Source organism: Prionailurus bengalensis, chromosome B1 (assembly GCF_016509475.1).
Source record: "Prionailurus bengalensis isolate Pbe53 chromosome B1, Fcat_Pben_1.1_paternal_pri, whole genome shotgun sequence".
Taxonomy (NCBI): Eukaryota; Metazoa; Chordata; class Mammalia; order Carnivora; family Felidae; genus Prionailurus; species Prionailurus bengalensis.
In genome coordinates this window covers 163,992,183-164,016,315 of record NC_057344.1, presented here as the reverse complement: position 1 = coordinate 164,016,315, position 24,133 = coordinate 163,992,183, and the positions used below count along the sequence as shown (strand labels likewise).

The window sequence follows — 24,133 nt, the reverse complement described above, 5'->3', positions numbered from 1 at the left end:
AAAAGAAAAAAAGGAACAAGCAGTCTAGTAAAAATCATAAAAGGAGAGTCTGAAGAAACGTAAATAAAATAACCAAGGCTTACACAGCTGCATCGGTATCAAAGAAGCGCATAAATTAAGTCCAGGATCTAATCATGTCCTTTAAACACAAACATTAGCTCAAGGGGCCGGTGGGTTTGCGGATGTACATATCTGACTAAGAAGTGGGAAGAGGAGGGATTTTTTTTTTTTTAGGGCCATAAAAGAGACACGGAAGGGGCTCTCTCTCCTCCCCTGAGGAGCCCACTCCTATCTGCATGGTCACATACTCCTCTTTCATCTGCTGCTTTTCTTCCCCGCTCCTTTTGATCCACAAAAGAGAATCTCAACCCACCCTCTTCACCCACCCCTTCTGCTCCTGACGTCAAACCTTCTCCCACGCTGTATGCTCTTCTGGAGACTTCCTCACTCCATCTGTCGGCTACTTTTCTCCCACCATCAAGGCTCACCTTCCACCCCCTCTCTCCCACAGAGGCAGCTCTATTGAGGAGGAAGCAGTGAGCAGATACACGGCCAGGCCTTCCCTACTTAGCAGCTGGTGTTCGAGGGTTTTCCCTTTGCACTTGTACTGGACGGCAGGGCATAGGGTGGTGGGTGTCAACACAAGCAAGAGATCATGGCAGCATCTTTCTCTTCCTATACCCACTGGTCTTCTCATCGCCAGCTTCGCCACGTCCATTCCCAGAAACAAAATACACGGCCACCGTATAAGAAATCAGTTCCCATGGGCTCCATGTGAAACAACTATTATTGTTATTGCTACTATTTAAAAAAATTTTTTTTAAATGCTTATTTATTTTGGGAAGACAGAGAGACAGAGTGCAAGCAGGGGAGGGGCAGAGAGAGAAGGAGACACAGAATCCGAAGCAGGCTCCAGGCTCTGAGCTGTTAGCCCAGAGCCCGATGCGGGGCTCGAGCCCACAACGCGTGGGATCATGAGCCGGGTCGAAGTCGGACACTTAACCGACTGAGCCACCTGGGCGCCCCTATTGCTACTATTTTTGAATGATTACTAATGTGATAGAACCTATGCCAGGCCTTTGAAGTCTTTTAGAACATTCACTCTTCACGATGGCCCTATAAAACAGGGGCTATTATCATATTATTATTCCCATTTTTCACATGTGGGAACTGAGCCACAGAAGGGTTAAGCGATCTGCTTAAGGGGCCATTGGTAGGTGACAGAGCTGGGAGTCCACTGAAGCAGCTGGACTCCAGAGCCCGATCTCGGCCTTACTCGAAATACCATCGAGAATCGGTCTTGTTTGCCATAACCTTGTGGGATATTCATGAAAAGACTCTGGCAACAGAGTCCACTTCAATCCACCTCAAGATCTGGAATGGAAAACACAACATACTTCCATACCCAGAAGTAGAAAACCTTACGCCCTTTCCATGATGGTACTTCAGGACAAAGGCAGTGGTCAACCATAATGATTTGGGTCTGAGAAAAATATTCCTTATATTGCCTGAAAGAGGATGCTGTGTTCAAGGACAGGCAGCTATTTGGCTGCGGGAACACTTCCCAAGCATGGAAGATAAATGAGCATATCATCCTGGCGTCCCGCACTAGGTTCGGATACCGGCCGCTATGGTCAGCAACGCTATAGGGACTTCAGATTTGTTGGTGAAATGAAGGTGATGGGGGGGGGCCCAGTCTCCTTCCTGGCCTCAAGGTCTCTGAGATATCACGAGGGGCCTTGGGATACACTTCTCCACAGCCAGAGTTCTGAGTCTGAAAGAAGCCCAAGACCATCTTTAGGAGCTCAAAGAATTGTCATCTCTGGAAACAGTGGCTGTCTCCCCAGCAGCATGTCAGATCCGCCCATCACCCCTGGAAGGAAAACCTCTCTCCCTTGTAGATTGGAAGGGGAAGTACTGCTGAGGGGCCAGAGGAGAGTGGAGTGACTTCATAACAGAGATCAAGGGCACTACAGTTGACCGGACTCTTGGTCGCAAGTGACAGAAATCCAACTTAAATATCTTAAGGCCAAGAGGGGAATTTTTTGGGTCAAGTAACCAAGCCACAGGAAGAGTAGGTGGCCAGCTGGGTCCTGGGACAGGACCTGGAACCCACCACGCCCCTTCTGCCTCTTGTCTCTTCGCTCTGATGATCAGCTTCATTCCCCTGCAGACTGGCATCGTCTATGAAACGTGCAAATGTGGCTGCCAGCAGCTGTCATGTCTTCCTAGCTTCATGGCTAAGAAGGTAGGCTCTTCCTTTCACGGCAATTAATGACCTCCTAGACAGGAAGTCCAACTGGCTCAGTTCTGTGGCCAATAAGTTGAAGTTGTATGATAGCTTGCCCTCACTGAAAGTAAATAAAGGAAGAGCAGCTCTTCATGAAGAAGGACAATCACAGATGTCTACAGATGGACCTTGCCGTCCTGGGCCCTCCGGCCTCTGCAGTACTCCAGGGAGCTGCCGCAGGGCGAGCAAACGGAGGGATGGCCAAGGGGGAAGCAACAAAGGAGACAGAGTTGCCCAAGTCCTAGCAAAACTGGCTGGGAGAAGGGGTGCCCGGCTGGCTCAGCTGGTAGGGCACAGGACTCTTGATCTTAGGGTTATATGTCCGAGTTCCGCATCAGGGGTAAGGTTTACTTAAAAGAAAACCAAAACGGCTCGGAGGTCAGAATGAAACACTTCTTCACACCTCAGGCCTTCAAGGTTCTGGGGAGCTCACACGGCCTGGGGTGGGGGGGCTAAAGTCCTATAAGGGAGAAGTCAAGAGGATCAGTGATAGCCCACAGTTGCAGAAACCGTTCTGGGGTTCAAGTGCAAATGTCATCCTTCCAGAGGAGTGGTCATTACGGCAGGAGGGCTGGAAACCGTAAGGGACCCTGCCCAGACTCAGCATCTCCGCCCACGTAGCTCAGAGCCCACGCCGATGGCCGGCCTGGGGAGTGCGCCACCTGGGTCTGCACGCTCCGGGTGTGCAATTCCACGGACATAAATAACGCTGGCACGCCATATAAACATCAGATGAACATGAAAGCCGCAGCATCTGGGGAACTGTCACCATCTGCCAGTCTGAGAGGAACACGGAAAGAATCAGCAGGGTAGAAGCCGTATGGGGTCTGGGTTTAAAACAACACTACTGGCAGCTGCTACCCGCCCTCGGCCGCCGAGAATAGCAGCGGGTTCTTCCTGACGTGGCAGTGTACGGGCTCTCACAAATCCTGGCTGACCCTGTCACAAAGGCTGAGGCCCACATACCAAGCGGCTCCAATGGCCACCGCTCACCAAGCCCGTTTACGAGACTTTGTTCCCTCTCCTCCGCAGCCTCACAATGCAGGCACACACCAGGTCCCACAAACAGAGGAAGAGAGAGAGAGAAGGCTCCCGGCGGCGAGCTCAGCAGAAGTATTCTCCTTGCGCCTGACTTCTTTGACTCAGTCCTCATTTGATCGTGTCCGCAGGGACCAGACTTCAACACGCGGCGCGAAGTGCTGGGCCAGGCGCCCCGGGATGAGGTGCAACCCCAAACCTGCTAGAGGTATGTGCTCACATCACACCGAGGTTATACTTGTATGTTCACTTGTTAATATGAATCTGTGTTAACCAGCTCAAGCAGGACTCGGCAAGGCTGTTTTTTATTAACTGGCTGGTTGTTGCTGTTTTTAAGAGAGTACCATTAAACCTGACAGACGGCCCCCTTGTGCAGTTGAACAGTAAACGTGATTGTTATGATCCCAATAGCCATCTCCAGGCACTACTCAAAACACAAGTTCTTTGTACGTGAGAAATGAAGTCAGACACAAAGGGGAAAAAAGGCCCATTTTCTCCCATTGCATCAAAATTGATCCTTCGGACTAAAAAGGGCTATTTTTGCTCCCCAAGGTGGGGAGGAAAAGCCGTGACGCTCAGAGCAATTAGAAAGTAGGCCCATGCATAAACACGCGATCCTGGTCTTTATTACAAGGATATGAACTTGGGCTTACATATTAAAATCCGGCTGGGCTGTGAGGCCCTTTTGTTAATATTATAAGGCAGGTACTACGTGTTTGTTTATTTCTGGTCAGGAAGGGAATTAACTGGGTTCTTATCCCAGCTCTGTCTCAAACCAGATACTTTTCTCACTTATTAACTGAGAAGGCAAGGGTGCTGGGTAAGATGTTTGCTGAGGTTCCTTTCAGCACTAACAGTCCTGCAATGCGGCGCCATTTTTTATGTGCTTGAGAAGTTCTCGTTACTGACCCTTCATTGGGGTGTCACCCCCACCCCAACAACTGACTTTTGTCCGCTTACCATCTGATCCAAAATCTCTGTGTCTATGACAGACCACCTCCCTCACGGCCACCGCGGGACAGAGGAAAAGCTCCCAGGTGGGCAGCCTTCCCTTGGAGACGGTCGAGTCCTACGTCAGTCACCCGCCGCCAGAACTGTGGGACCAAGCGTGGCTAGAGCTGAGGAAGGTATCCCTCTGTGCGGCTCTGGAGAGCCCCTCGTGTTACCCAGAGACGTCTTGGCAGTCCATCCCAAATGGCCCTTGTACCTTTTGGCAAGCTCTACTGGTGAATACAGTTCAAGCGGGGAACTAATTTGCCGTAAATAATAACGACAAGCTGATCATAATACTTAAGCATTAATCTGAACTTACTATGTATTAGGTGTTATACAAAGTGCCTTACACGTATTATCATATGTAATCCTCCCAATAACTCTTGGAAATAGATAACGCTACACTCCTGCTTTACTGAGGAAGGAACCGGGGCTCACAGAAGGCAAGCCCATCATAGCAGTGGGATACCCAGTAGGTCACTTCACAACTCGTGGCTGAAGTTTATTCATGCCTAAAGGCAGGAGGTTGGCCTTGGGTCAGTATTTCCCAAAGTGTGGTGCATGGACCACTCTGAAGAGTCACATGGGGTGCAAGCAAAAATTGCAGGCTCCTGGCTCCACCCCAGATCTACGAAATCAGAATTCCTGGGGGTAAGGCCCAGGAATCTATCTGTCTAACGAGAACCCCAGGTGATTTTTAAGCATATTAAAGTCTGAGAAACCCAGGTATAGGATTCCAAAACCTTTGCCAGCTCTGTTACAATGGCCCATGGTTTCCCTTTGTTAGAGACTCTTCAAGAATGCAAGCTTTTCTCTTTCCCTGGACCCAGAGTTAACCCCCAAGTATCCTGAACATCTTCTTTAGATCAGCTTTACACAAGATCTTGTTTCTTATATGACACAAGCAAATTCTCTCTTCCCTAAAATGTTTAAACCATACCAAACAAATTCCTCCCATTTATAAGGAATGCAAGGACAAGATGACATGACCTTAGTTAATTAGGTTATTTTACAAATAGAAGCCAATAAACACATGGAACTAGTTACTAAGAAAAGGGTCACCGGACCAGAGAACACTGACAGTAAATGAGAGGGGAGGAAGCGAGAGGGAGACAGAGACAGAGACAGAGAGGGAGAGATGGCTAAATTTTAGAAACACATGTGTGTGTGTGCACATGCACGCACAGACACATACACTCAGATCATACACACAAAGGAAATCAGGTAAAATTAGGCTGTGAGCAAAGAGTGTAAGAGCACATGGGCTTTATTTTCACTGAGAACGAGTAGGTCGTCTCACCTTTGGCCATGGTCTTGACTTTTTCTTCTAATTTATGGCCTTATTTCCCCTCAAAATGCCCCTCTTACCGCTCTGTCCTCATTCTTAACTCTAATTTGCCTTTTGGTCTATTTGTTTTGTCCTTTCCTGCTGAAGTTGAGGTCAGGGCGACAAAAGAGCCTGCATTCGGTGCACCTTGTAACTTCATCATCTTACTGCCCAGCATGGAATGATGCAAATCCCCTCAGCTGAGGCCTCAACCCTGACTACCGAGATGGCCAAATGCCTGCATCAATCATGCGGCCACCAGGCCCAGGGGCTGCCTGCTGATCCGTTTCCATGGAGACGCACATCTGCTTTTCCCATGCACCTCAGCCCACTTTGTGACACACACTTGCATGCACGCACACAGAGGCATGCACACTGCCACCACAACAAAAGTCTGGTATGTATCAGTTATGCAAAGCACAGTCCTAGATGCAATGAGGAAAACTACAATGGGAAGACGCATAAGATGTGGCCTCAGCCTTCCAGCACCTTAGCACCCATCGAGACTCGGAATGCTCCAGAAAGCAGGTATGGTAAGACTGTAGGGGCGATAGTGCATAGGCTGGTTACAAAGTGGCCTGATAGAAGTGGGACCTGGGCTGGACTGTGGAGGAGAAGCTGAGGAGACTGGGCTGGATCCGTTGGGTAGAAGGAATGACCACAGTCTCCACTCCTCCTTCTTTTGATAACAGCACCCTCATTTTCTTGAACTTTCCCTTTAGCTCTTGTGATTCAGGTGGGGCTGAACTTGAACTGATTAAACCAAAGCACCTTATCCATCTGGTCACCATGAGGGTTCAGAATGGGTACACGATCCAGATCAGTCCAATGAGACTTGATCTGGAGACTCTGGCAGGAACCATGGGTAAAGAGAAGCTCTCCTTTCCCCCTGGTGATTCGCTCAGAGGATATAATCCTGGAGCTACTGTCAGTCTTCTTGCTACTGCATGGACGGGGTGACCTGGGAGTGAAACCAACATGGAGGAAAGCAGAACCAAGATACAGACAGAGTCCTGAGGACAAAGACTGAGGAAAGCAGCTCGATCTCTGGACTCTTTGCTTGAGGAACACTGATTTTGTTTTTGTTTTTTAAAGCTAATACGGTTGACCAGCTCTCGTTTGCAACTAGGAGGCAGAAGTGTGTAACGGTGCTCTTGGAGGAGTGGGAACACCAGCCTCACTGGTTGATGCTGGGAGACCAGCTGGAAGGGTGAATTGCGGGCAGACTTGGCAGGAGATGGGAAGGGAGAGGCATGAACACAAGCTAAGGCGTGAGAACTTTATATCCTACAGGCAAGAGAAGCCACTGATGACTTCGGACAGAGGGAAGGCTGAGGAAAGGGGGAATGCTCCAGGACGGGTCACGCATGAGATAGGTGGCAGAACAAGATGGAATCTCTGGTTTCTTTCAACCTCAGGATTGTGTGCGGATGGTAGTACTTGGGGATAGTCTGCGGTATGGCATAGAGGGGGTGAGACTGGAATTAGGGATGTTCCCAAGGCAGTTGCTGACAGGAGATGCCGCAGAGGGGCTGGCAGGAAGGAGGGAAGGAGGCCTGGGATGACACTGGAAAAGAACTATCGCTTTGGTGACGAGCTGTGGCAGAGCGAGTGTCTGTACCTCTGAGATGGGAGGACGGCGGCTCCACCGATGGAAAGTAGCGGTGGAACTGGTTTGAAAGGGGGGGTGAATTCTCCCCCTGGGACATAAGGGGGCAGCATTCAAAGGAGTGGGACTGGAGCTCAAGTGGGGCCGTGGTACTCCCTTAGCCTCTCTGAACAGGGTTGGAGAAAATAGCTTCCGAAGTCATGGACAATTCTACAGCTTGCCGATTCCAGTAGGAAGGTTAGGACTCGAAGTGCAGACTCAGCAGTGACAGAAACTCACAGTTCTTAGTGACCTCGTAGGGTCCCGAGGATAAGCTCTGACCCAAAGCAGGGATCTCCTTTCCAGACGTTCTGAAAGATGGCCGTTCACCTTGAATACTTTTTACTCCAGCACCTTACAAGCTCTTAAGGACACCAAGTTCGTTTCCAGGTGGCTTTAACATAAAATGATTCCTTTCAGGGGGGCTGAAAAGGACTTCCCTGTAGGTTCAAGCCACAGGTTGTAGTATTTCTGCTTGCAGGTGACACAGCTAAGAAGAACACAGCTGGGCTGGAAAATAGCATGGCCGAGGTCATTTTCCTTGGCCACACTCTAAAAAGTGGCCCTCCTCCTGTCTGCTTCTTCTTCTACAAGTGATATGTTAAAATGACAGCTGTGTTACTCTCAACAATAGCCAAATTATGGAAAGAGCCTAAATGTCCATCAACTGATGAATGGATAAAGAAATTGTGGTTTATATACACAATGGAGTACTACGTGGCAATGGGAAAGAACGAAATATGGCCCTTTGTAGCAACGTGGATGGAACTGGAGAGTGTGCTATACAGAGAAAGACAGATACCATATGTTTTCACTCTTATGTGGATCCTGAGAAACTTAACAGAAACCCATGGAGGAGGGGAAGGAAAAAAAAAAAAAAGAGGTTAGAGTGGGAGAGAGCCAAAGCAGAAGAGACTGTTAAAAACTGAGAACAAACTGAGGGTTGATGGGGGGTGGGAGGGAGGGGTGGGTGGGGGATGGGTATTGAGGAGGGCACCTTTTGGGATGAGCACTGGGTGTTGTATGGAAACCAATCTGACAATAAATTTCATATATTGAAAAAAAAAAAAAAGATTTCCAAGGTCCCTGACCGCAGCCAATATTTTGAACTAATAAACTTTGATAAACTTGAAAAGAAAAATAAATAAATAAATAAAATGACAGCTGTGTTAAGAATGATGAAAACAGGTTGGGGGAACCAGCATGACCATGAGACAGAGTAAGAAAGGAGTCAGAAGCTGTAGAGTCTTGTATCTTCTCCCACTCCTTTTTTTTTTTTAAAGTTTTTTTTTTTTTCAACGTTTATTTATTTTTGGGACAGAGAGAGACAGAGCATGAACGGGGGAAGGGCAGAGAGAGAGGGAGACACAGAATCAGAAACAGGCTCCAGGCTCTGAGCCATCAGCCCAGAGCCCGACGCGGGGCTCGAACTCACAGACCGCAAGATCGTGACCTGGCTGAAGTCGGACGCTTAACCGACTGCGCCACCCAGGCGCCCCTCTCCCACTCCTTTAATCACTGGTGGGGAACTTGCCCCTTCCCCAGGCTGATTTCCCAGATGATGGAATTGGGCTCTGAAATGAAGCCTAATCCCTTTTACCCAGAACAGACTATCCACAATTTTACTGTCATGGTCGTTGTGAACCTTACTTTTCCAAATTAACCATCTCCACGTATAATATTGTTGAGGTTCCGAACTTGAATGAGATCCCCAAAGGAGAGAGAATAAAAAGGAGGCCCAGGCCTCAAATTCACATAAAAGTGACTTGTTTGTACACAAGCTCATTGGCTTCCTTCTTCCTCCTCCCACAGCACCATGCACGTGCGAGCGCGCACGCGCACACACACACACACACACACTGGCTTTGTTTAAAACAAGAATTTACTAAACAAACACGGGTTTGACCAAGTTTAAATCTCCAAAGTAAGCAGCTGAAGCATTTTAATTACCACCGCCCCTTTTCAAAATATTTTTCAAAATATTTATTTTTGAGAAAGAGAGAGAGAAAATGAATGAGTAGGGGACGGGCAGAGAGAGAGGGAGACACAGAATCTGAAGCAGGCTTAAGGCTCCCAGCTGTCAGCACAGAGCCCAACATGGGGCTCGAACTCACCAACCATGAGAATCTGAGCCAAAGTTGGATGCTTAACTGCCTGAGCCACCCAGGTGCCCTAATTACCCCCCTTTAAAAGAACAAATGTATTTTCCTGAGTTTGCAACTCATCAGAAATGCCCTGGTCACTAACCAAGAAAGAAAATTACAAGTGAGATTACTACTGGGATCATACAAGTTCATCTGCTTTCTGGATTGAAAAAAGAAAATATTGGGGTGCCTGGGTGGCTCAGTCAGTTAAGTGTCCGACTTCGGCTCAGGTGATGATCTTGCAGTTTGTGGGTTTGAGCCCCGCATCGGGCTCTGTGCTGACAGCTCAAAGCCTGGAGCCTGCTTTGGATTTTGTGTCTCCCTCTCTCTGCCCCTCCCCTGTTTGTGCTCTCTCAAAAATGAATAAATGTTAAAATTTTTTTTAATAAAAAAAAGAAAAAAAATATTTCTCTCCATCATCATTATTTTTGCTATTGCTGTTTTCTTCTGATGCAACATAAGGTCAGAGGAGCAGCAGGAATATTTAGGGTCACTCACCCTACTGCTTTAAAAATGTTTATATACACTTAGTTCTTTTGCATTTGCTGTAAGGTCCTTGAACTGCATTGTCCTCATTTCTCAGAGCCAGGTTCTAAAAGGCACTTTATCTTTCTGAGAGTACCCATGATCTTGACTTGACGTTTCATTTCTGTGATCCTGTCCCCCCCGGGGCCCAGTGTTCCTTATCCTACGTTGAACTACTTCAGATACAAGTATCTAAGGTACAGTTACAAATTCAGCTGTGTTCAAAAGTCTATCCCCCAAATGAAATCAAATCCTCTCCCTTCTGACCATGACTATCTATTTGTTTTTCTTAGGAAGAGGGGAGAGGGGCTTCTCTGTGACATGTATCTCTTCTGTAAACCCAATGAGGAGCTGTCTCTTCTCCAACATTTGTTCCACCTTCCACGAGATATGCTATTGATAAGAACAGAGGTGGTGGTCAGGAGAAAATGTTGCTATCTGATTTCGTAAGTTGGACAAGAGAAGAAGCAATAACTATGAACTCTGAAGTCCCATGTCGTGTTGTTATCTGAATGGTTAATCTAATACATGGAAATTAAAAGCTGTATAAGAAAAATTAGACATGGGAGTGAAGGATTAGTCTTACATTTGTCTTTCTCAAATTACATTATTCTCTTGTGATTATTGGAAGAAAGAGTAATACAAAGATTTTATTGAATTATTTCCATTGAAAAGCTCAACGATGGGTTAATTAAAACTAACACATCTTTCCTTCAAATGAACCACTTAGCAATGTTCTGGGCACCAAATTTAGAAATGGAAAGCTTCCAAGCTGTTACGTTCCAAGACTTTTCAGTTAATTAGTGCAAAGAAATTATTTTTATCTATGCATCATGTAAAAGATTCAAAAACTAGGTCAGGAATTTTTTTGCCTTTTGTTATTTAAGTTTGGGACTGGTTGAAGGTACAAGAAGTTAGTAGAGGATGAAGAGTATATACCATCAGATTGGAATTGTTCAGTGTTAAGTCATTAGTAGTGACTACTAATGGCTTTAGCCGTGAGGTCCAAGATTTCCAAAATATTAAAGAAAGATACTGTATTATACTAAGAGCAGCCTTACACTTTCCTAACACCAAAGCCTTTTCCAGTGGCCCCTGGAGCACACGACTTACCTACATCCACGTTCCCAGGCACATTCTACAAGAGTGCAACTGAGTATGTTGAGTTTTCATTTCACCGACTGAATGGTTCAGGCTAAACAATACTGGTTTATGATGTGAAGACGAGGTACCCAAGTACTACAACCTGCCTCATATTGCAAAGAGAATGTTGACCTTGGAAGATATGGGGGTCACAGAAATATGGGCTCAGAGTCAGAAGGGGTCCTTGAATCTTTTAATCCCAGCTCCCATCCACTGTATAGTCATCCCCGTTATGGGGATGGGGTCTGTGGTAAGACCTCCAGTAGACGTCTGAAACCAGGAAGAGTGTCAAACCCTCTATGTGTTATGTTTTTTCCTATATATACATACTTATGATAAAGTTTAATTTATCATTTAGGCACCGTAAGAGATTACCAACAACACCTAATAATAGAACAACTGTAACAATACACTGTAATAAAGTGTGAATGTGGTCTCTCTCTCTCTCTCTCACTCAAAATATCTTACTGTATGGTTCTCGCCCTTCTTCTGGTGATGATGTGAGGTGATAAAATGCCCATGTGATGAGATGAAGTGAGGTGAATAATGTAGGCGCTGTGACATAGTGTTAGGCTAGTATTGACCTTCTGACGATACATCAGAAGGATCATCCACTTCTGGACCGTGGTTCACCACAGGGAAATGGAACTATGGAAGGTGAAACTGCAGACAAGGGGGGCTACTGTAGCTGGTTGTCCAGTCTTTACTTCAGGGCTTCGAATGATGGGCCAGCATGAAAAATGATGGTCTAAGGTAAGCATTTTAAACAAAATAACACCGTGTAACCTTAGTCCGTAATTTAGAAAACTGTACAGTTTAGATTTCATACCACGATGGAAAAAGCCTCACAGAAGCTATTAACGCTTGCAAAGATGGCATTAATTACATGATTCTTGACCGCAAAGGCAGAAGATACATGGTAAATAGATGCATTAGAAAAAAATTTCACATAGTAACCAAAGTTGCACAGATACACACACACACACACACACACACACACACACACACACACACGAGTGTTAATGGCATTTATTCCATGTTGCAACTATTCAAAAAGCACTTCCTGAACACCTCCTGTGTGCCGTAGCCATCATGAGCAGTGGAGTCCAAGCTGGAGACTGCTACGTTTCACACTGACCTTTCCACACTCTTTTTGCATCCTGCTGCACATCTTCCCCTCTCTGGGAGCCATATTAAAAGTATCCCGAGGGGCGCCTGGGTGGCGCAGTCGGTTAAGCGTCCGACTTCAGCCAGGTCACGATCTCGCGGTCCGTGAGTTCGAGCCCCGCGTCGGGCTCTGGGCTGATGGCTCAGAGCCTGGAGCCTGTTTCCGATTCTGTGTCTCCCTCTCTCTCTGCCCCTCGCCCGTTCATGCTCTGTATCTCTCTGTCCCAAAAATAAATAAACGTTGAAAAAAAAAATTAAAAAAAAAAAAGTATCCCAATAAATGGCGTGGACTACGAAAGCTCAAAAAACAGGAAGGATCTCACACTGACATTTTCATAGCATGTGACTGGCTTTTAAAGAGTTCTTTGTTTCTAGCATAGGCAGTATTTCCGATCTGCGTCAGCCCAAGGCCCTGGGTCCTTCTGGCGGCCCACCCCAATGCTCACTTTCCTCCTGAGTGTCTGTTCCCTTCATTCCGGCCCCGTCACACTAGGCCCCCATCATTTCCCCGTCATTCTGCCTACACGGCGACATGGATTATGGCTTCTTCACCCTCTTCCCATGTAGACTGGTCAGAATTGCTGCACGCTCACTTGTTCAACATGATGTCAATGCTGCTGACGTGAGAGCACCTGGTGCTGCTGGGGGTAGAGCAGGGCACACGGTCTGCAAAAAGGGCTGTTCTGTGCCCACTTCTGCTCTTCGATGCCCCCTCTAGCACCTCTTTCTGTAGCCAGGATGTCTGGCTGGATCACGCCTCTAGGCAAACATCTCACCACCGCATAGGATTCGGTTTCCTTTGATTTGACAGTGTTATACAAGGAGCCTAGCCACTCACCCTTCATTCTTTCAGTTATGGTGAGAAGATCTTAGTTTGATTCCTTCCTTTATCATTTAATACTCAGATGATTTGATGCGAGTCTTTTCATATAATACTCCACGGTAAAACCACTAGTAGTTACGAGAATTAAAACAGCGTGGGTAGATGCTCCAGTACAGACCTTCATGGGTGCTAAAAATGTGTTGAACTTGGATCTGATTCATAAAGGCTTTTTAGGAACTTTTAGAGACGACAAGAATTTAAAAAGGGTAAATCTTATTTTTAAAATGACATCTAATTCCTAATATCAACACTGGACAGTTCAGTCCTGACATGTTTACATATCTGACCACCTGGGCTCTGGGGCCAATGCCTCATGCCCTGCTCTATGCCATTCTATGCACTCCTGCTTGTCTGCTTGTTGTTTGGCTTTGAAGAAACGTCCAAGAATGTGGGCTTAGTAACCTTCCTTATTTGGAATCGGAAACATGCTCAGCTGATTAGATGTGTGTTTCTATGGCTTTTCCCTGCACATGTGTAAAGTGGGATCGTTGTGAGTACAGGTCCATGATGACCTAAATCCCTTCCCAGTCATTATCATGGTCATCCAGTCATCTATCTGCTCCCTGGACACTGTGACCAATCTCCCAATCTTCAGTACCTTCCCCGCTCACCATAATACCTTCATATTACCTCGCCATAGTATACTTACGATCCGTTTTTAGACTCATAATCATCATTCCGGCAATCTCAGCCATCACTTACTCTAGCCAAAGCAGCTCTTTCTCTGCTTCTGTTCTTACCATCTTCTACAGCTATTTTTTTTTAAATCAACTCAATTTTGTAGAACAGTTTTAGATTTGCAAAAAAATTATGAAAATAGTACATACAGAGATTTCTCACATGCCCCTGAATCTAGTTTCCCTTACTTGTGGCATCTTATATTTAGTATGATATATTCGTTGTTATTAGTGAACCAAAACTGATACATTATTGTTACTAAAGTCCATATTTTACAGAGACTTCCTTAGTTTTTAAAAGATTGTGCTAAATATATATATATGTATATATATATATAATATATATATACATATAGCATAGCATTCACCATTATAACCATGTCTAAGTGTGTGGTCCAGCGGCAGTGAGCACATTCACATTGTTGTGCAAACATCACCACCAGCCACCTCCAGAGTTCTTTCCATCTTGCAGAACTGAAAGTCTGTGCCCATTAAACAAACACTAACTCCCCACTCCCCCCTGCCCCCACCCCTTGACAAGTACCATTCTAAGTTCTGTGTCTGTGAATTTGACTATTGCTAGATACGTCATATATGCGCAATCATCCAGAATTTGTACCTTTGTGACGTTATTTCACTTAGCATAATGTTTTCAAGGCTTGTCTATATTGTCCGTCGTCATCCGTCTTCAACTTCAAAAAGGGATGTTCCTGCATATTCTAATCTTTCTGCCATGGCTTATCTACGTTCTGATTCTCTAGTGTGGAGTTGGGTCTCTTCTACAAGGAATCCTAGCTGCCTCTATTTCTGGGACTTTGTCCTAAATACTATTTAGCATTTGGGGCCCAAGACCCTCTGCTAGAACGAACTTTTCTAAAGCACTTATTATGCTTCAGCTCTCATTCTAAGCAATATATACATATTATATAATATGTGTAATGTTATACACATATACAATATTTATAACAATAAGATACACATAGTCTTTTGTCGACTCTTCACAATATCCCCCTGAGGTAGGTATCATTAATTCCATTCCACAGATTAGGAAATAAGCATAGGGAGGTTAAAGTAACTTGTCAAAGGAATACAGTTAACACATGACAGTCCCAGAATTAGAACCTAGGCACCCCTAGAACATCCTCTAATGTTTCTTACTTCCTGCCAACCCTGGCTTCCCTTCCATCAGGGAAGCGTTCAGTTCTCTCTACTCGTAATATGCTCACAAATGGACACATTTCCTCAGCTGCTGCTGACTTTTCTTGGACTCTCTCTCTCTCTCTCTGTTGCCCTGTTTGCCAGTTTGGGCCTGGTGGTACCAGTGTTTTCCTGAGCCTGGTCTGAGCTCCTGAAGCCCTCTGTCCCCTAGTTCTGTGGACCGCCTAGGCTCTGGAGCCTCTGGCTTGTGCTGTGTGCCATTCTGTCCCTTCCCCTTCCCTGTCTTACTCCCATGGGTGTCGAGTTGCTTCCAGTGCCAGTACATCTTCAGCCAGAGCCTCTCAGTCACTAATCTTTATGTTAAATGTAAGTTTCAACTACAGGGCAGGTGGCTCTCGTGTCCCACTAACATTTTACCTTGTAATCTGCGAGGCTGGCAATACACGATAATTCAATTCAAAAGCCACAGTGGTCGTATGACCTGGATTCATAGACAAAGTTTTATAACTGGGTTGTGGCTCCACCTTTCACATATCCTCATTTCACGTCTAAAGTCATCTATCTCTGTTCTCGTGTGGACGTGACTGCTGTGTGCCAAGGGCCAAGGGTACAGGTTGCTGTCACTTAGCTGTGTCGAGTACGCTTTTTACATGCTGGGCACAAAAGGCATTCTTAGAAAAAGGCACAGAGTCAGAGGCTGCAGCAGGGAGGAGACAAGGTACACAGGACAGCAATCTGAGCTTAACTGGGAGCAAATCAGAACATGCAAGCACATTTGGTTGTATTGCTGAGCTAAGCTTTGTTTGGGTGTCATCTTCCAATCTGTGGCCTCAGGGCAAACAGGTGATCAGGAGTGCGTGTGTGTGTGTGTGTGTGTGTGTGTGTGCGCGCGCGCACGTGTGTGTTCAGCATTTGCACAGCTGGCTGGCATGGAAGATAGACACTGTTACAAATTCTTTACCACAAAAGAGGAACGCTGCACAGAGGTGGTCAAGAACCCAGATACAGGAAAGTGAGTAAGACGGGACCTCTGCTTTATACTTCTCTTGCTACTAAACATAACTGGAAAGCGGGAGGGAGGAAGCTGCTGGTGTGGGGATTGGTAGCAGGCTGTGTGTGTGTGTATATATGTGTGCGTGTGTGTGCACACGTACAAAGGACCTCATATAGGAGCAGCCAAATGTTACTGGGGGATAGTGCCATAGAATACATTCAAATACATATTCTAAAATCATATATAAATTCATTGCTTCCGGCCAAAATATTTAACAATAGAAACACAGTTTAGCAAAAAATAGTTCATGGCAGAATATAACACAGTTATGGAATTCATAAGGGCTGTTCTCTAACATTTCATTTCTTGTCCTTCTAGGCACCCAGCACATGTACAACCCCATCGTCCCCGAAGCTACCTTGGCTATGGGACTTCTTTGGCTGGTGGGAAGTTGCTGAGGGAACGGGGGAACAGGCTACTTCCATACAGAGTTGTAACAGCCTGTCTGTGATCTGCTGTCCCCCCTTACCTGCCTCAGTGATGGTGGGAGTGTGTGTCTCGATCGTGTGGGCGGGCGGGCGGGTGCCTGAGCGATGATGAGAAGCAGAGCCCTCTGCTGACCTGAACTAGAGATGCAGTGAGTACGATGTGACTGAGTCGTGTTTAGACCCTGAGCTGTGGGAGTTATTCTACTAACACGCGCTGCAAGGACACTAAGGAAACACATTAATAATCTGAGCCTGGAAGGGAAGACAACAGGCAAAAATGAAAAGCAGTGTTCGTTTTTCTTTTTCACTTACAAAGAGGATAGAAAGCTCAAGGAACGTGAACGAAACAATGGATTGTTTCTAAGATTCTATTCTCATACAAATTTGAATTTATAGCAGAAGACTTTATGCAAGAAAGCACTGGGAATACATTCCAGCTATTCTGCTGAAGGGTGCTATTGTATTTAAATTAAGTAACCCTCGGGGCGCCTGGGTGGCGCAGTCGGTTAAGCGTCCGACTTCAGCCAGGTCACGATCTCGCGGTCCGTGAGTTCGAGCCCCACGTCGGGCTCTGGGCTGATGGCTCGGAGCCTGGAGCCTGTTTCCGATTCTGTGTCTCCCTCTCTCTCTGCCCCTCCCCCGTTCATGCTCTGTCTCTCTCTGTCCCAAAAATAAATAAACGTTGAAAAAAAAATTTTTTTAATTAAGTAACCCTCACCTAGCAGCTTCCATAAACACAATTTGTTAGGGGAAGACATTTCCCTTGTCTTCCGGAGTCAGGTAAAGAATGATTTCGTCCTTTTTTTTTTTTTTTAAATATAATTTATTGTCAAGTTGGCTAACATGCAGCGTGTAAAGTGTGCTCTTGGTTCTGGGGGTAGATTCCCGTGGTTCATCACTTATATGCAACACCCAGTGTTCATCCCAGCAAGTGCCCTCCTCAATGCCCATCACCCATTTTCCCCTCTCCTCCGCCCTAATTTCATCCTTTTAAGTCACAGGAAATTGTTGCTTCTGTCCCCACAGCCTTCTCTTGAATCAGAAGTATTATCTCCAAACTCAGATCTCTCTCCCAGGGCTTAACCTCCTCCTGAAATATGGAAAAGTCTGGTGGACGGGAAGGGGATTGCCACAAACTAGAAATATAAAGCTTGCTGAACTGGGCAGGAAGCAGGTTCAGTGACCTTGGAATGCCAACATGCCCCTGGCACTGAAGGAGCTCACATTCTTAGGGACCCAAACACCTAAGACATGTGACAATCTGCCATTGACCAAAGCATGGATCTGAATGCCACACAGCAGCGGCGGATATGGGAGCTCCACTCAACAGTGAGTGAGCCCAGCCAACCACTCTGTACCCACAGCTCATCCCAGCTTTATTATTGGTTCATGTTGAGAGAGATTTTAGACTTGAGATTTCAGCATTGACTCTGGGGACAGGCAGCCTGAATCTGTATCCTTGTTCCACTACTTACTAGCTGGAAATTGGGGTGAGTTATGCAATCTCTCTGTGCTTTAGTTTTCTCCTCTGAAACATCTCACAAGTTGTTGGAGGATTGAGAGTTACATACGTAAAGCTCTCAGCATGGAGCCCCTCACACACCGTGAGGGGAGCGCTGGGTCAGTTTTCATTACCCTACTGCTGTTATTACTCTGCCTGCAGTCCCTGTAACCCCTGTGAGGTGGCGACGCTTTGCTTGGAACAAAACTGCCCCCCAGGAGTGTACTCCTTGTACTGGAAGTGGAGAGAAGCGGGAGTTGTATACACCTGACAATTCTTAGAAGAAATTCAAATATTTTTGTCTAATATTTATAGCATCATTAAGGTTTTGAAGAGGCCACTTCACATTTGACTGCACTTTATGGGAGAAATTATGTGCTATTACGGCATCGTTTATGAACCTGAACATGGGCTAAGGGCTTAGGGACTGGTTTGTAAGAATATTAAGGGTCTGCCATATTCCACCCTAAGGTGGAGAGGCAGTCACACCTCCTTGCCCTTTACAAGGCTGAGGAGGTGAGAACTTTGTGGGAAGAGTGACAATCCAGGATCATTAGAGGATAACCACAGCAGCAGAGGGTGCCTTTGGGTCTCCAGAGCTCAAGGGGCCAGACCATAGGACGGAAGAAAGATGCAGGCATCTGGCAAGGAAGGACTAAAAGAGAGGGCATTCAGGTGTCCTTCTAGATTATTCCACCCAGTTAAAGACAGATCTGAAGCAGACAGTTCAGGAGTAAAGACTGTATAACTGGCTAGTTTCTCTGGTAGCTACTGGGAGGCTGAACATATAACAAAGAGGAATTTGCTAGGGTGGAATTAGACTGACACAACCTTGTTCATTATCCGGGCTTGTGAATGAGGCACACTGAGGCCAGGGCTATCCCTTCAGTGAATTCTAACAGTCCAAGAAGGAGAATCAGACTGCCTACCACGGAGGGGAAGAGCCCCTGCAAGGGGCTTTGGTGTGTGGTTGGTCAGAACCCCGGAGTCACGTCTGAGATGGAAAGGGGTTTGATTTCAAAGCCAGATTCAGGTGATTTCTTATTTCTTGTTTATTTTGGGTCTGTGCCCAGTAGAGTTGAGCTCCACAAAACAGAGCCCTACACAAAACAGTTGTTTTTACTCACTGCTGTGAGTCCAGTTCTCAGGTCAGTGCTTGGCACATGGAAAGCGCTCAGTAGTGACCAGAAGAGAGGAAATGCAGGGGTGAAAGCAGGACTGGGGGGAGGGCGCCAGGGTAGAGCAAACGGTCATCGTAACGGAGGAGGAACTCAACCACAAGGCTCGAGGCCAACAGCCCAACGTGGAAGTTTGCTCCAGAAGCTATAAACGATCAGGCTGAGGCAGTAATGGGAAGTCCCTCTGGAGCAAGGGAGTCACGGGCCACTGGGCTCCCTGGCCTGTGTTCCGACTCTCAGGCCTCTAGGCATTTCCAACAGACCTTCTATTCAGTGTCTGGGAGTAAGGCTCCGGTTACGTCCATTTGAGCCCAGCCTTCTCAAGTGAGGCCTGGAAGGAATATATCTTCCATGGTGGTTGTAAGGATTAAACACAGTAACAGCTATAATGTTCATAGCATAACACTTATATATGATCAGGGCTCAACAAATGGTAGCCACTGTTCTTATTTTTTTTAACTTTTTTAAAAAATGTTTTTATTTATTTCTGAGACAGAGAGAGACAGAGCATGAGCAGGGGAGGGGCAGAGAGAGAGGGAGACACAGAATCCGAAGCAGGCTCCAGGCTCTGAGCTGTCAGCACAGAGCCCAATGCGGGGCTCAAACCCATGGACTGCGAGATCATGACCTGAGCCGAAGTCGGACGCCCAACCGACTGAGCCACCCAGGCACCCCATTAATTATTATTAAAGTATCAAATTGTACACATTGTTTATTTCTTTAAAGTTTGTTTTTAGATTTTTGACCCAAATTATTGGATGTTTGACCCAAATTATTGGATTATATTTTGGTTTAAAACAAAGAAAAGGAACAGGGTGCCTGGGTGGCTCAGTCGGTTAAGCGGCAGACTTCGGCTTGGATCATGATCTCAAGGTTTGTGAGTTCGAGCCCCGCGATGGGCCCTGTGCTGACAGCTTGGAGCCTGGAGCCTGTTTCCGATTCTGTGTCTCTCTCTCTGTCTCCCTTCTGCCTCTCTCTCTCCCCAAAATAAAATAAACATTAAATTGGTTTTTTTTTTTTTTTAACTTAAAGAAAAGGAAGGAACGGTGGCTAAAGGATAAACAGCGTGACATCAATCTCAGCTCAAACGTGTGCGCTGCGGAGGGGACCCTGGACGATCAAGGTGTCAACAGCGCTCTCGGCCTGGGCCCCCAGGAGGGAAGCTACACATACAATGTGGCACGCATATCTGATAGGTATGGCACTCGGGGAAAGCGGGAGTAAAAATGAAATCCCCTCCAAAAATGTATTTCATGTGAGCTATTAAACGAACTCTGTTTTTCTTCGAAAGTGGTTAATAGGAAGGTAAACTAGAAAAGACATTTGGGGACCCAACAGGGGCAAAGGAAATCTCCCTGCAGCCCTGCGCCCGCCTGCTCCGGGAGACGGAGCCTTCCCCGGGGCCTGCGGGTGTGAATTCTAGAGCCGCTGACCCGGCCGAGGCAGCGACACAAGCTGGGCTCTTTGCCGTCTCTCTCATTTTCCGGATGTGCTGAGGTTGTCTTTACAGAAGGACACACGTACAGATTTTTCTTCTTCTGTGTCATTAAAGCGCCACACTCACGCACGCTGTGTTGACGTACATTTGAACAGACACGAGCAAAGTGAAGAACTTGCTCCCAGCTACTAGGAGACTTCAGCTGTAGGCACCCCATTTCACCAACAAGGTGCCTCAGGGGATTGCAATCATTAATGCAGAGATAGTCTCGCCGGACAAGACTGCTGGAACGGCAAATCACGACAGGATTCTGACATTGGCCCTGGCACTGTGCCTCCCTGGGGTAGGTTACTGAGAACACACTCGATCCCCGTTCTTTATACTCCTGAGAGGAGCTCACACTTCACGGGAAGAAATCGCTAGTCCAAAATTGTGTTTGTTTGCCTTTGCAAAGAAGTAGGAGAGGCATCTTCAGAAACAGACCCTAATCGGAGTCAATTCCCACAGCCCACGTCTTCCCTCCACACACCCGCTCGGGCCAGAAACCTGGTGGTTCCTTAGAGTCCCTACCTGCTCGGTCACTAGTCTCTGCACCCCTCCTGCCACCCCCTTTTTCTCTGCTCCCCCCCAGTTCGAGTTTTCATCATCTCCGGATTACTTCCTGTCTTGTTCTCAGAGCTGTCGCACGGCCCACATCCGAGGGGCACATTTATACTGACCTCAGAGTGCACGGTGTCCCTTGGAGCTGGCAATAAGGCGGCTCGGCCCCCTGAGACAACCTTTGAACACGCAGATCTGGTCAGCTTGTTCCATTTCTCACAATCTTAGAAATGAATCCCGACGACGCCGTTGAACACGAGAATGGCCGCAGGTACACCCACGTGCTAGGCATGGTGCCGACGAAGTCTTTCGCATTTCTCAACTTGGCTAGTTCTCACAACAACTCAGTCGTCCCCCGTTTTACAGACGAGGAAGTGAAGTTCAGAGGTGTTGAGTGACTTGCCCCGGGTCACGCAGTTTTAAGTCTCCTTTTCTCTACGCGGTGGTGCACAGCAGGGCGCAAGAGAGCTTGGCCACAGGGCACGGCGTGAGTTACTTCGTGGAAAGTGGCGTTTCGTGAGGTCTGAGTACGTTATCTAGTGTGGCTATTATCACGGGGACGTCCCGATGCCGTTAGGCTGTATGGAAAGCAGGCGGCTCGCACGAGCCTCTTCACAGCATGGTGCCCGCCTGCCTCTCTTTCCAGCTCTGTCTCTGACCACAGACCCTCTTGAGCCCTGGCTGTTGGCCCAAAGGACACTGCTGATGCAGCCCTATTTGTCCGCCTACCCGACTCCCTTTTCTGGAATGCTTTTTTCTTCTTTAACAGGTAAACACTATTCGTCTATCACATTTTGCCTGATCCCTCCACACTGAGACAAGCACTTGGTTGCCCCAGAGCCTACAGCCTGTCCTCTATTATTTCACCAGATCTCTGACACGATCTGTTTCTGTTTGAGTCTGCCTGCTGCGGCGTGTAGCCCGGGATCTACTCACCGCAACCTGGAACCTGACCTGGCATCTAGTAGAAATTCAAGCACGCTTGCAGAACTGGACTGGATTGGGGTGGGGTTGGCTCAGTTTATAAACAGACATATGTCAAGAATTCATCTTTCCTTTCTGTGGTGCACTGACTTAGGAGCATCTTATTATTAATTATCTCCTACAGGCAATGGAAGAAAGGACATTTGGCCCGGAACCCCAGTTTGGGTGCCCGACAATAGGAAATTAGAAATACTGTCCTGCTGATGACAACAGCATAAACCTTGAAAATGCACTTTTAATAAAGGGTGGCTAGAATGCCAATTTAGCACATAACTGGTGCGTTCAGACAGAACCTAGTAAGAGGAAAGGAAATTTACTTTCTAAGGATTAAGTCTCCTACTCTGCTGTAATTTAGGCTTTAAGGCTCCTCACATGGTATAAACATCCCTCTATTAATTGGAAACATTGCTGGTTAACATATACATCTCAATTTCAAAGTGTTTTATATTCTGTACTACACTTGGAAAATATTTTCCAATGGGCATGTGGCTAACCTCTCATATGACTTCAGGATCAGTGCTGGGTAGAATTTATTAAAAGATAAATTCAAGTGAACTTCTGTCTTTTCAAAGGGAACAGGAAGGTCACTGCTGGAAAAAGACCAAGCTCCCTCTTTTATGGAGGAGAAAACCAAGGCCCAGAAGGTTAGGTGACTTCCCGAAATCACACAGCGTTCAGGTGGAGGCAGCATCATGTGGGAAGGTCCTGAGTCAGAGAACCTGGAGTGGGTGTGGGGTGAGGCAGAATGGATGGCCAGGGACTGGGGGGCCATCTGAAGGGGTTTGGATTGCATTTCACATTCAATGGGCAGCAGTTGAAGGGTTTCATGCAGGGAAATGCTGGCATCTGACCCGTGTTTTCTAATATAAAGACCAAACTTCTGCTGGAACGATAAAGACCAGCTGGAGGCTTTTACTGTGATGCAGCTGTGAGATGATAGGGACCCAGGTGAAGGTGTGACAGTGGACTTGGAAAGAAGAGAATGAGGATGAAATATATTTTAGAATCGGGGATGAAATATACTTTGGAATCGGAATCAAGAGGACTTGTGGGCGGTAAGGAAGGAGGGATCAAGGGTGACTGTTATGTTTGTGGCTTGGGTGGAGGGGGTACTCTACATGAGATGGGCAGGTATACGAACAGGGAACCAAGAATTCAGTTTTGAACATGTACTAAGTCAGGCTTGAAATGGAAACAGTGTAATAGATGTGAAATGCACAGTGTTGGCACAGAGTAAGCGTGGTGGCCTTGATAGTGTTGTTTTTATCACTGGCATTTTCAGTACCACACCAATGGGGTTACTAAGGCCAAGGAGAAAAGAGATTTATATTGTAAACTCTGGTGTAGTTCGTACACAGGCTAGTTGACTGTGTAGTGAGCGACATACACACTTATTGGTAAATTGATGTGAGTGTCGTGAATGTTCGGTATAAATTGGCATTCGTAGAAACGACATTGATTTTGGTGACTCTCCTATAGGACAAGTCTGAGACCTGCTTTGGGTTAGAGCTGTTAATGGTGATCTGAAGCTTGTACAGAATTTGTTGCTGAGTTTTTCCACTCCTCCAAAGTAAAGAGCTTCAACTTATAATAAACATCAGTACAACTACTGGTATTCACGTTTGATATTGCTTATTGTTTGGATGTTCTTTATCTCTCTAAAAACGGATACGTTTGCAACACAGTTCAAAAATGTCTTTCGCTGTCAGGAGAAACTTGACATCATTTTAAGAGAAGACGTCTTTATTTTGTTTTCCAGGATCTTGATTTTTGGCCAGGTCTGTGCTCCGACACTCCTCTACTGCTCCCTACTGGTCAACATCATTCAGCAGCTGGCTAACTGCACACATAGCAATCCACTGGGGCACAAGTAGCAACCTTTACTCTCTGCGCTTCATCCCAATTTATTTTAGAGAGATTTATATGACAGAAATAGTCAAAATAATGATCCATGTGG

General features: G+C 46.4%; 1 protein-coding gene and 1 long non-coding RNA gene across 3 annotated transcripts in view; one reads left to right on the top strand and one right to left on the bottom strand.

Moving 5' to 3' along the window:
* The window catches only part of SCFD2 (sec1 family domain containing 2), a 406,751-nt gene that overhangs the window by 69,899 nt on the left and 312,719 nt on the right, over window positions 1–24,133 (bottom strand). The window lies entirely within an intron of this gene.
* On the top strand, window positions 14,980–22,242 carry LOC122478883. The gene is made up of 5 exons (XR_006296182.1): window positions 14,980–16,005; window positions 16,366–16,624; window positions 16,761–16,762; window positions 20,187–20,350; window positions 21,962–22,242. It is a non-coding gene; the product is annotated as an uncharacterized LOC122478883 (long non-coding RNA).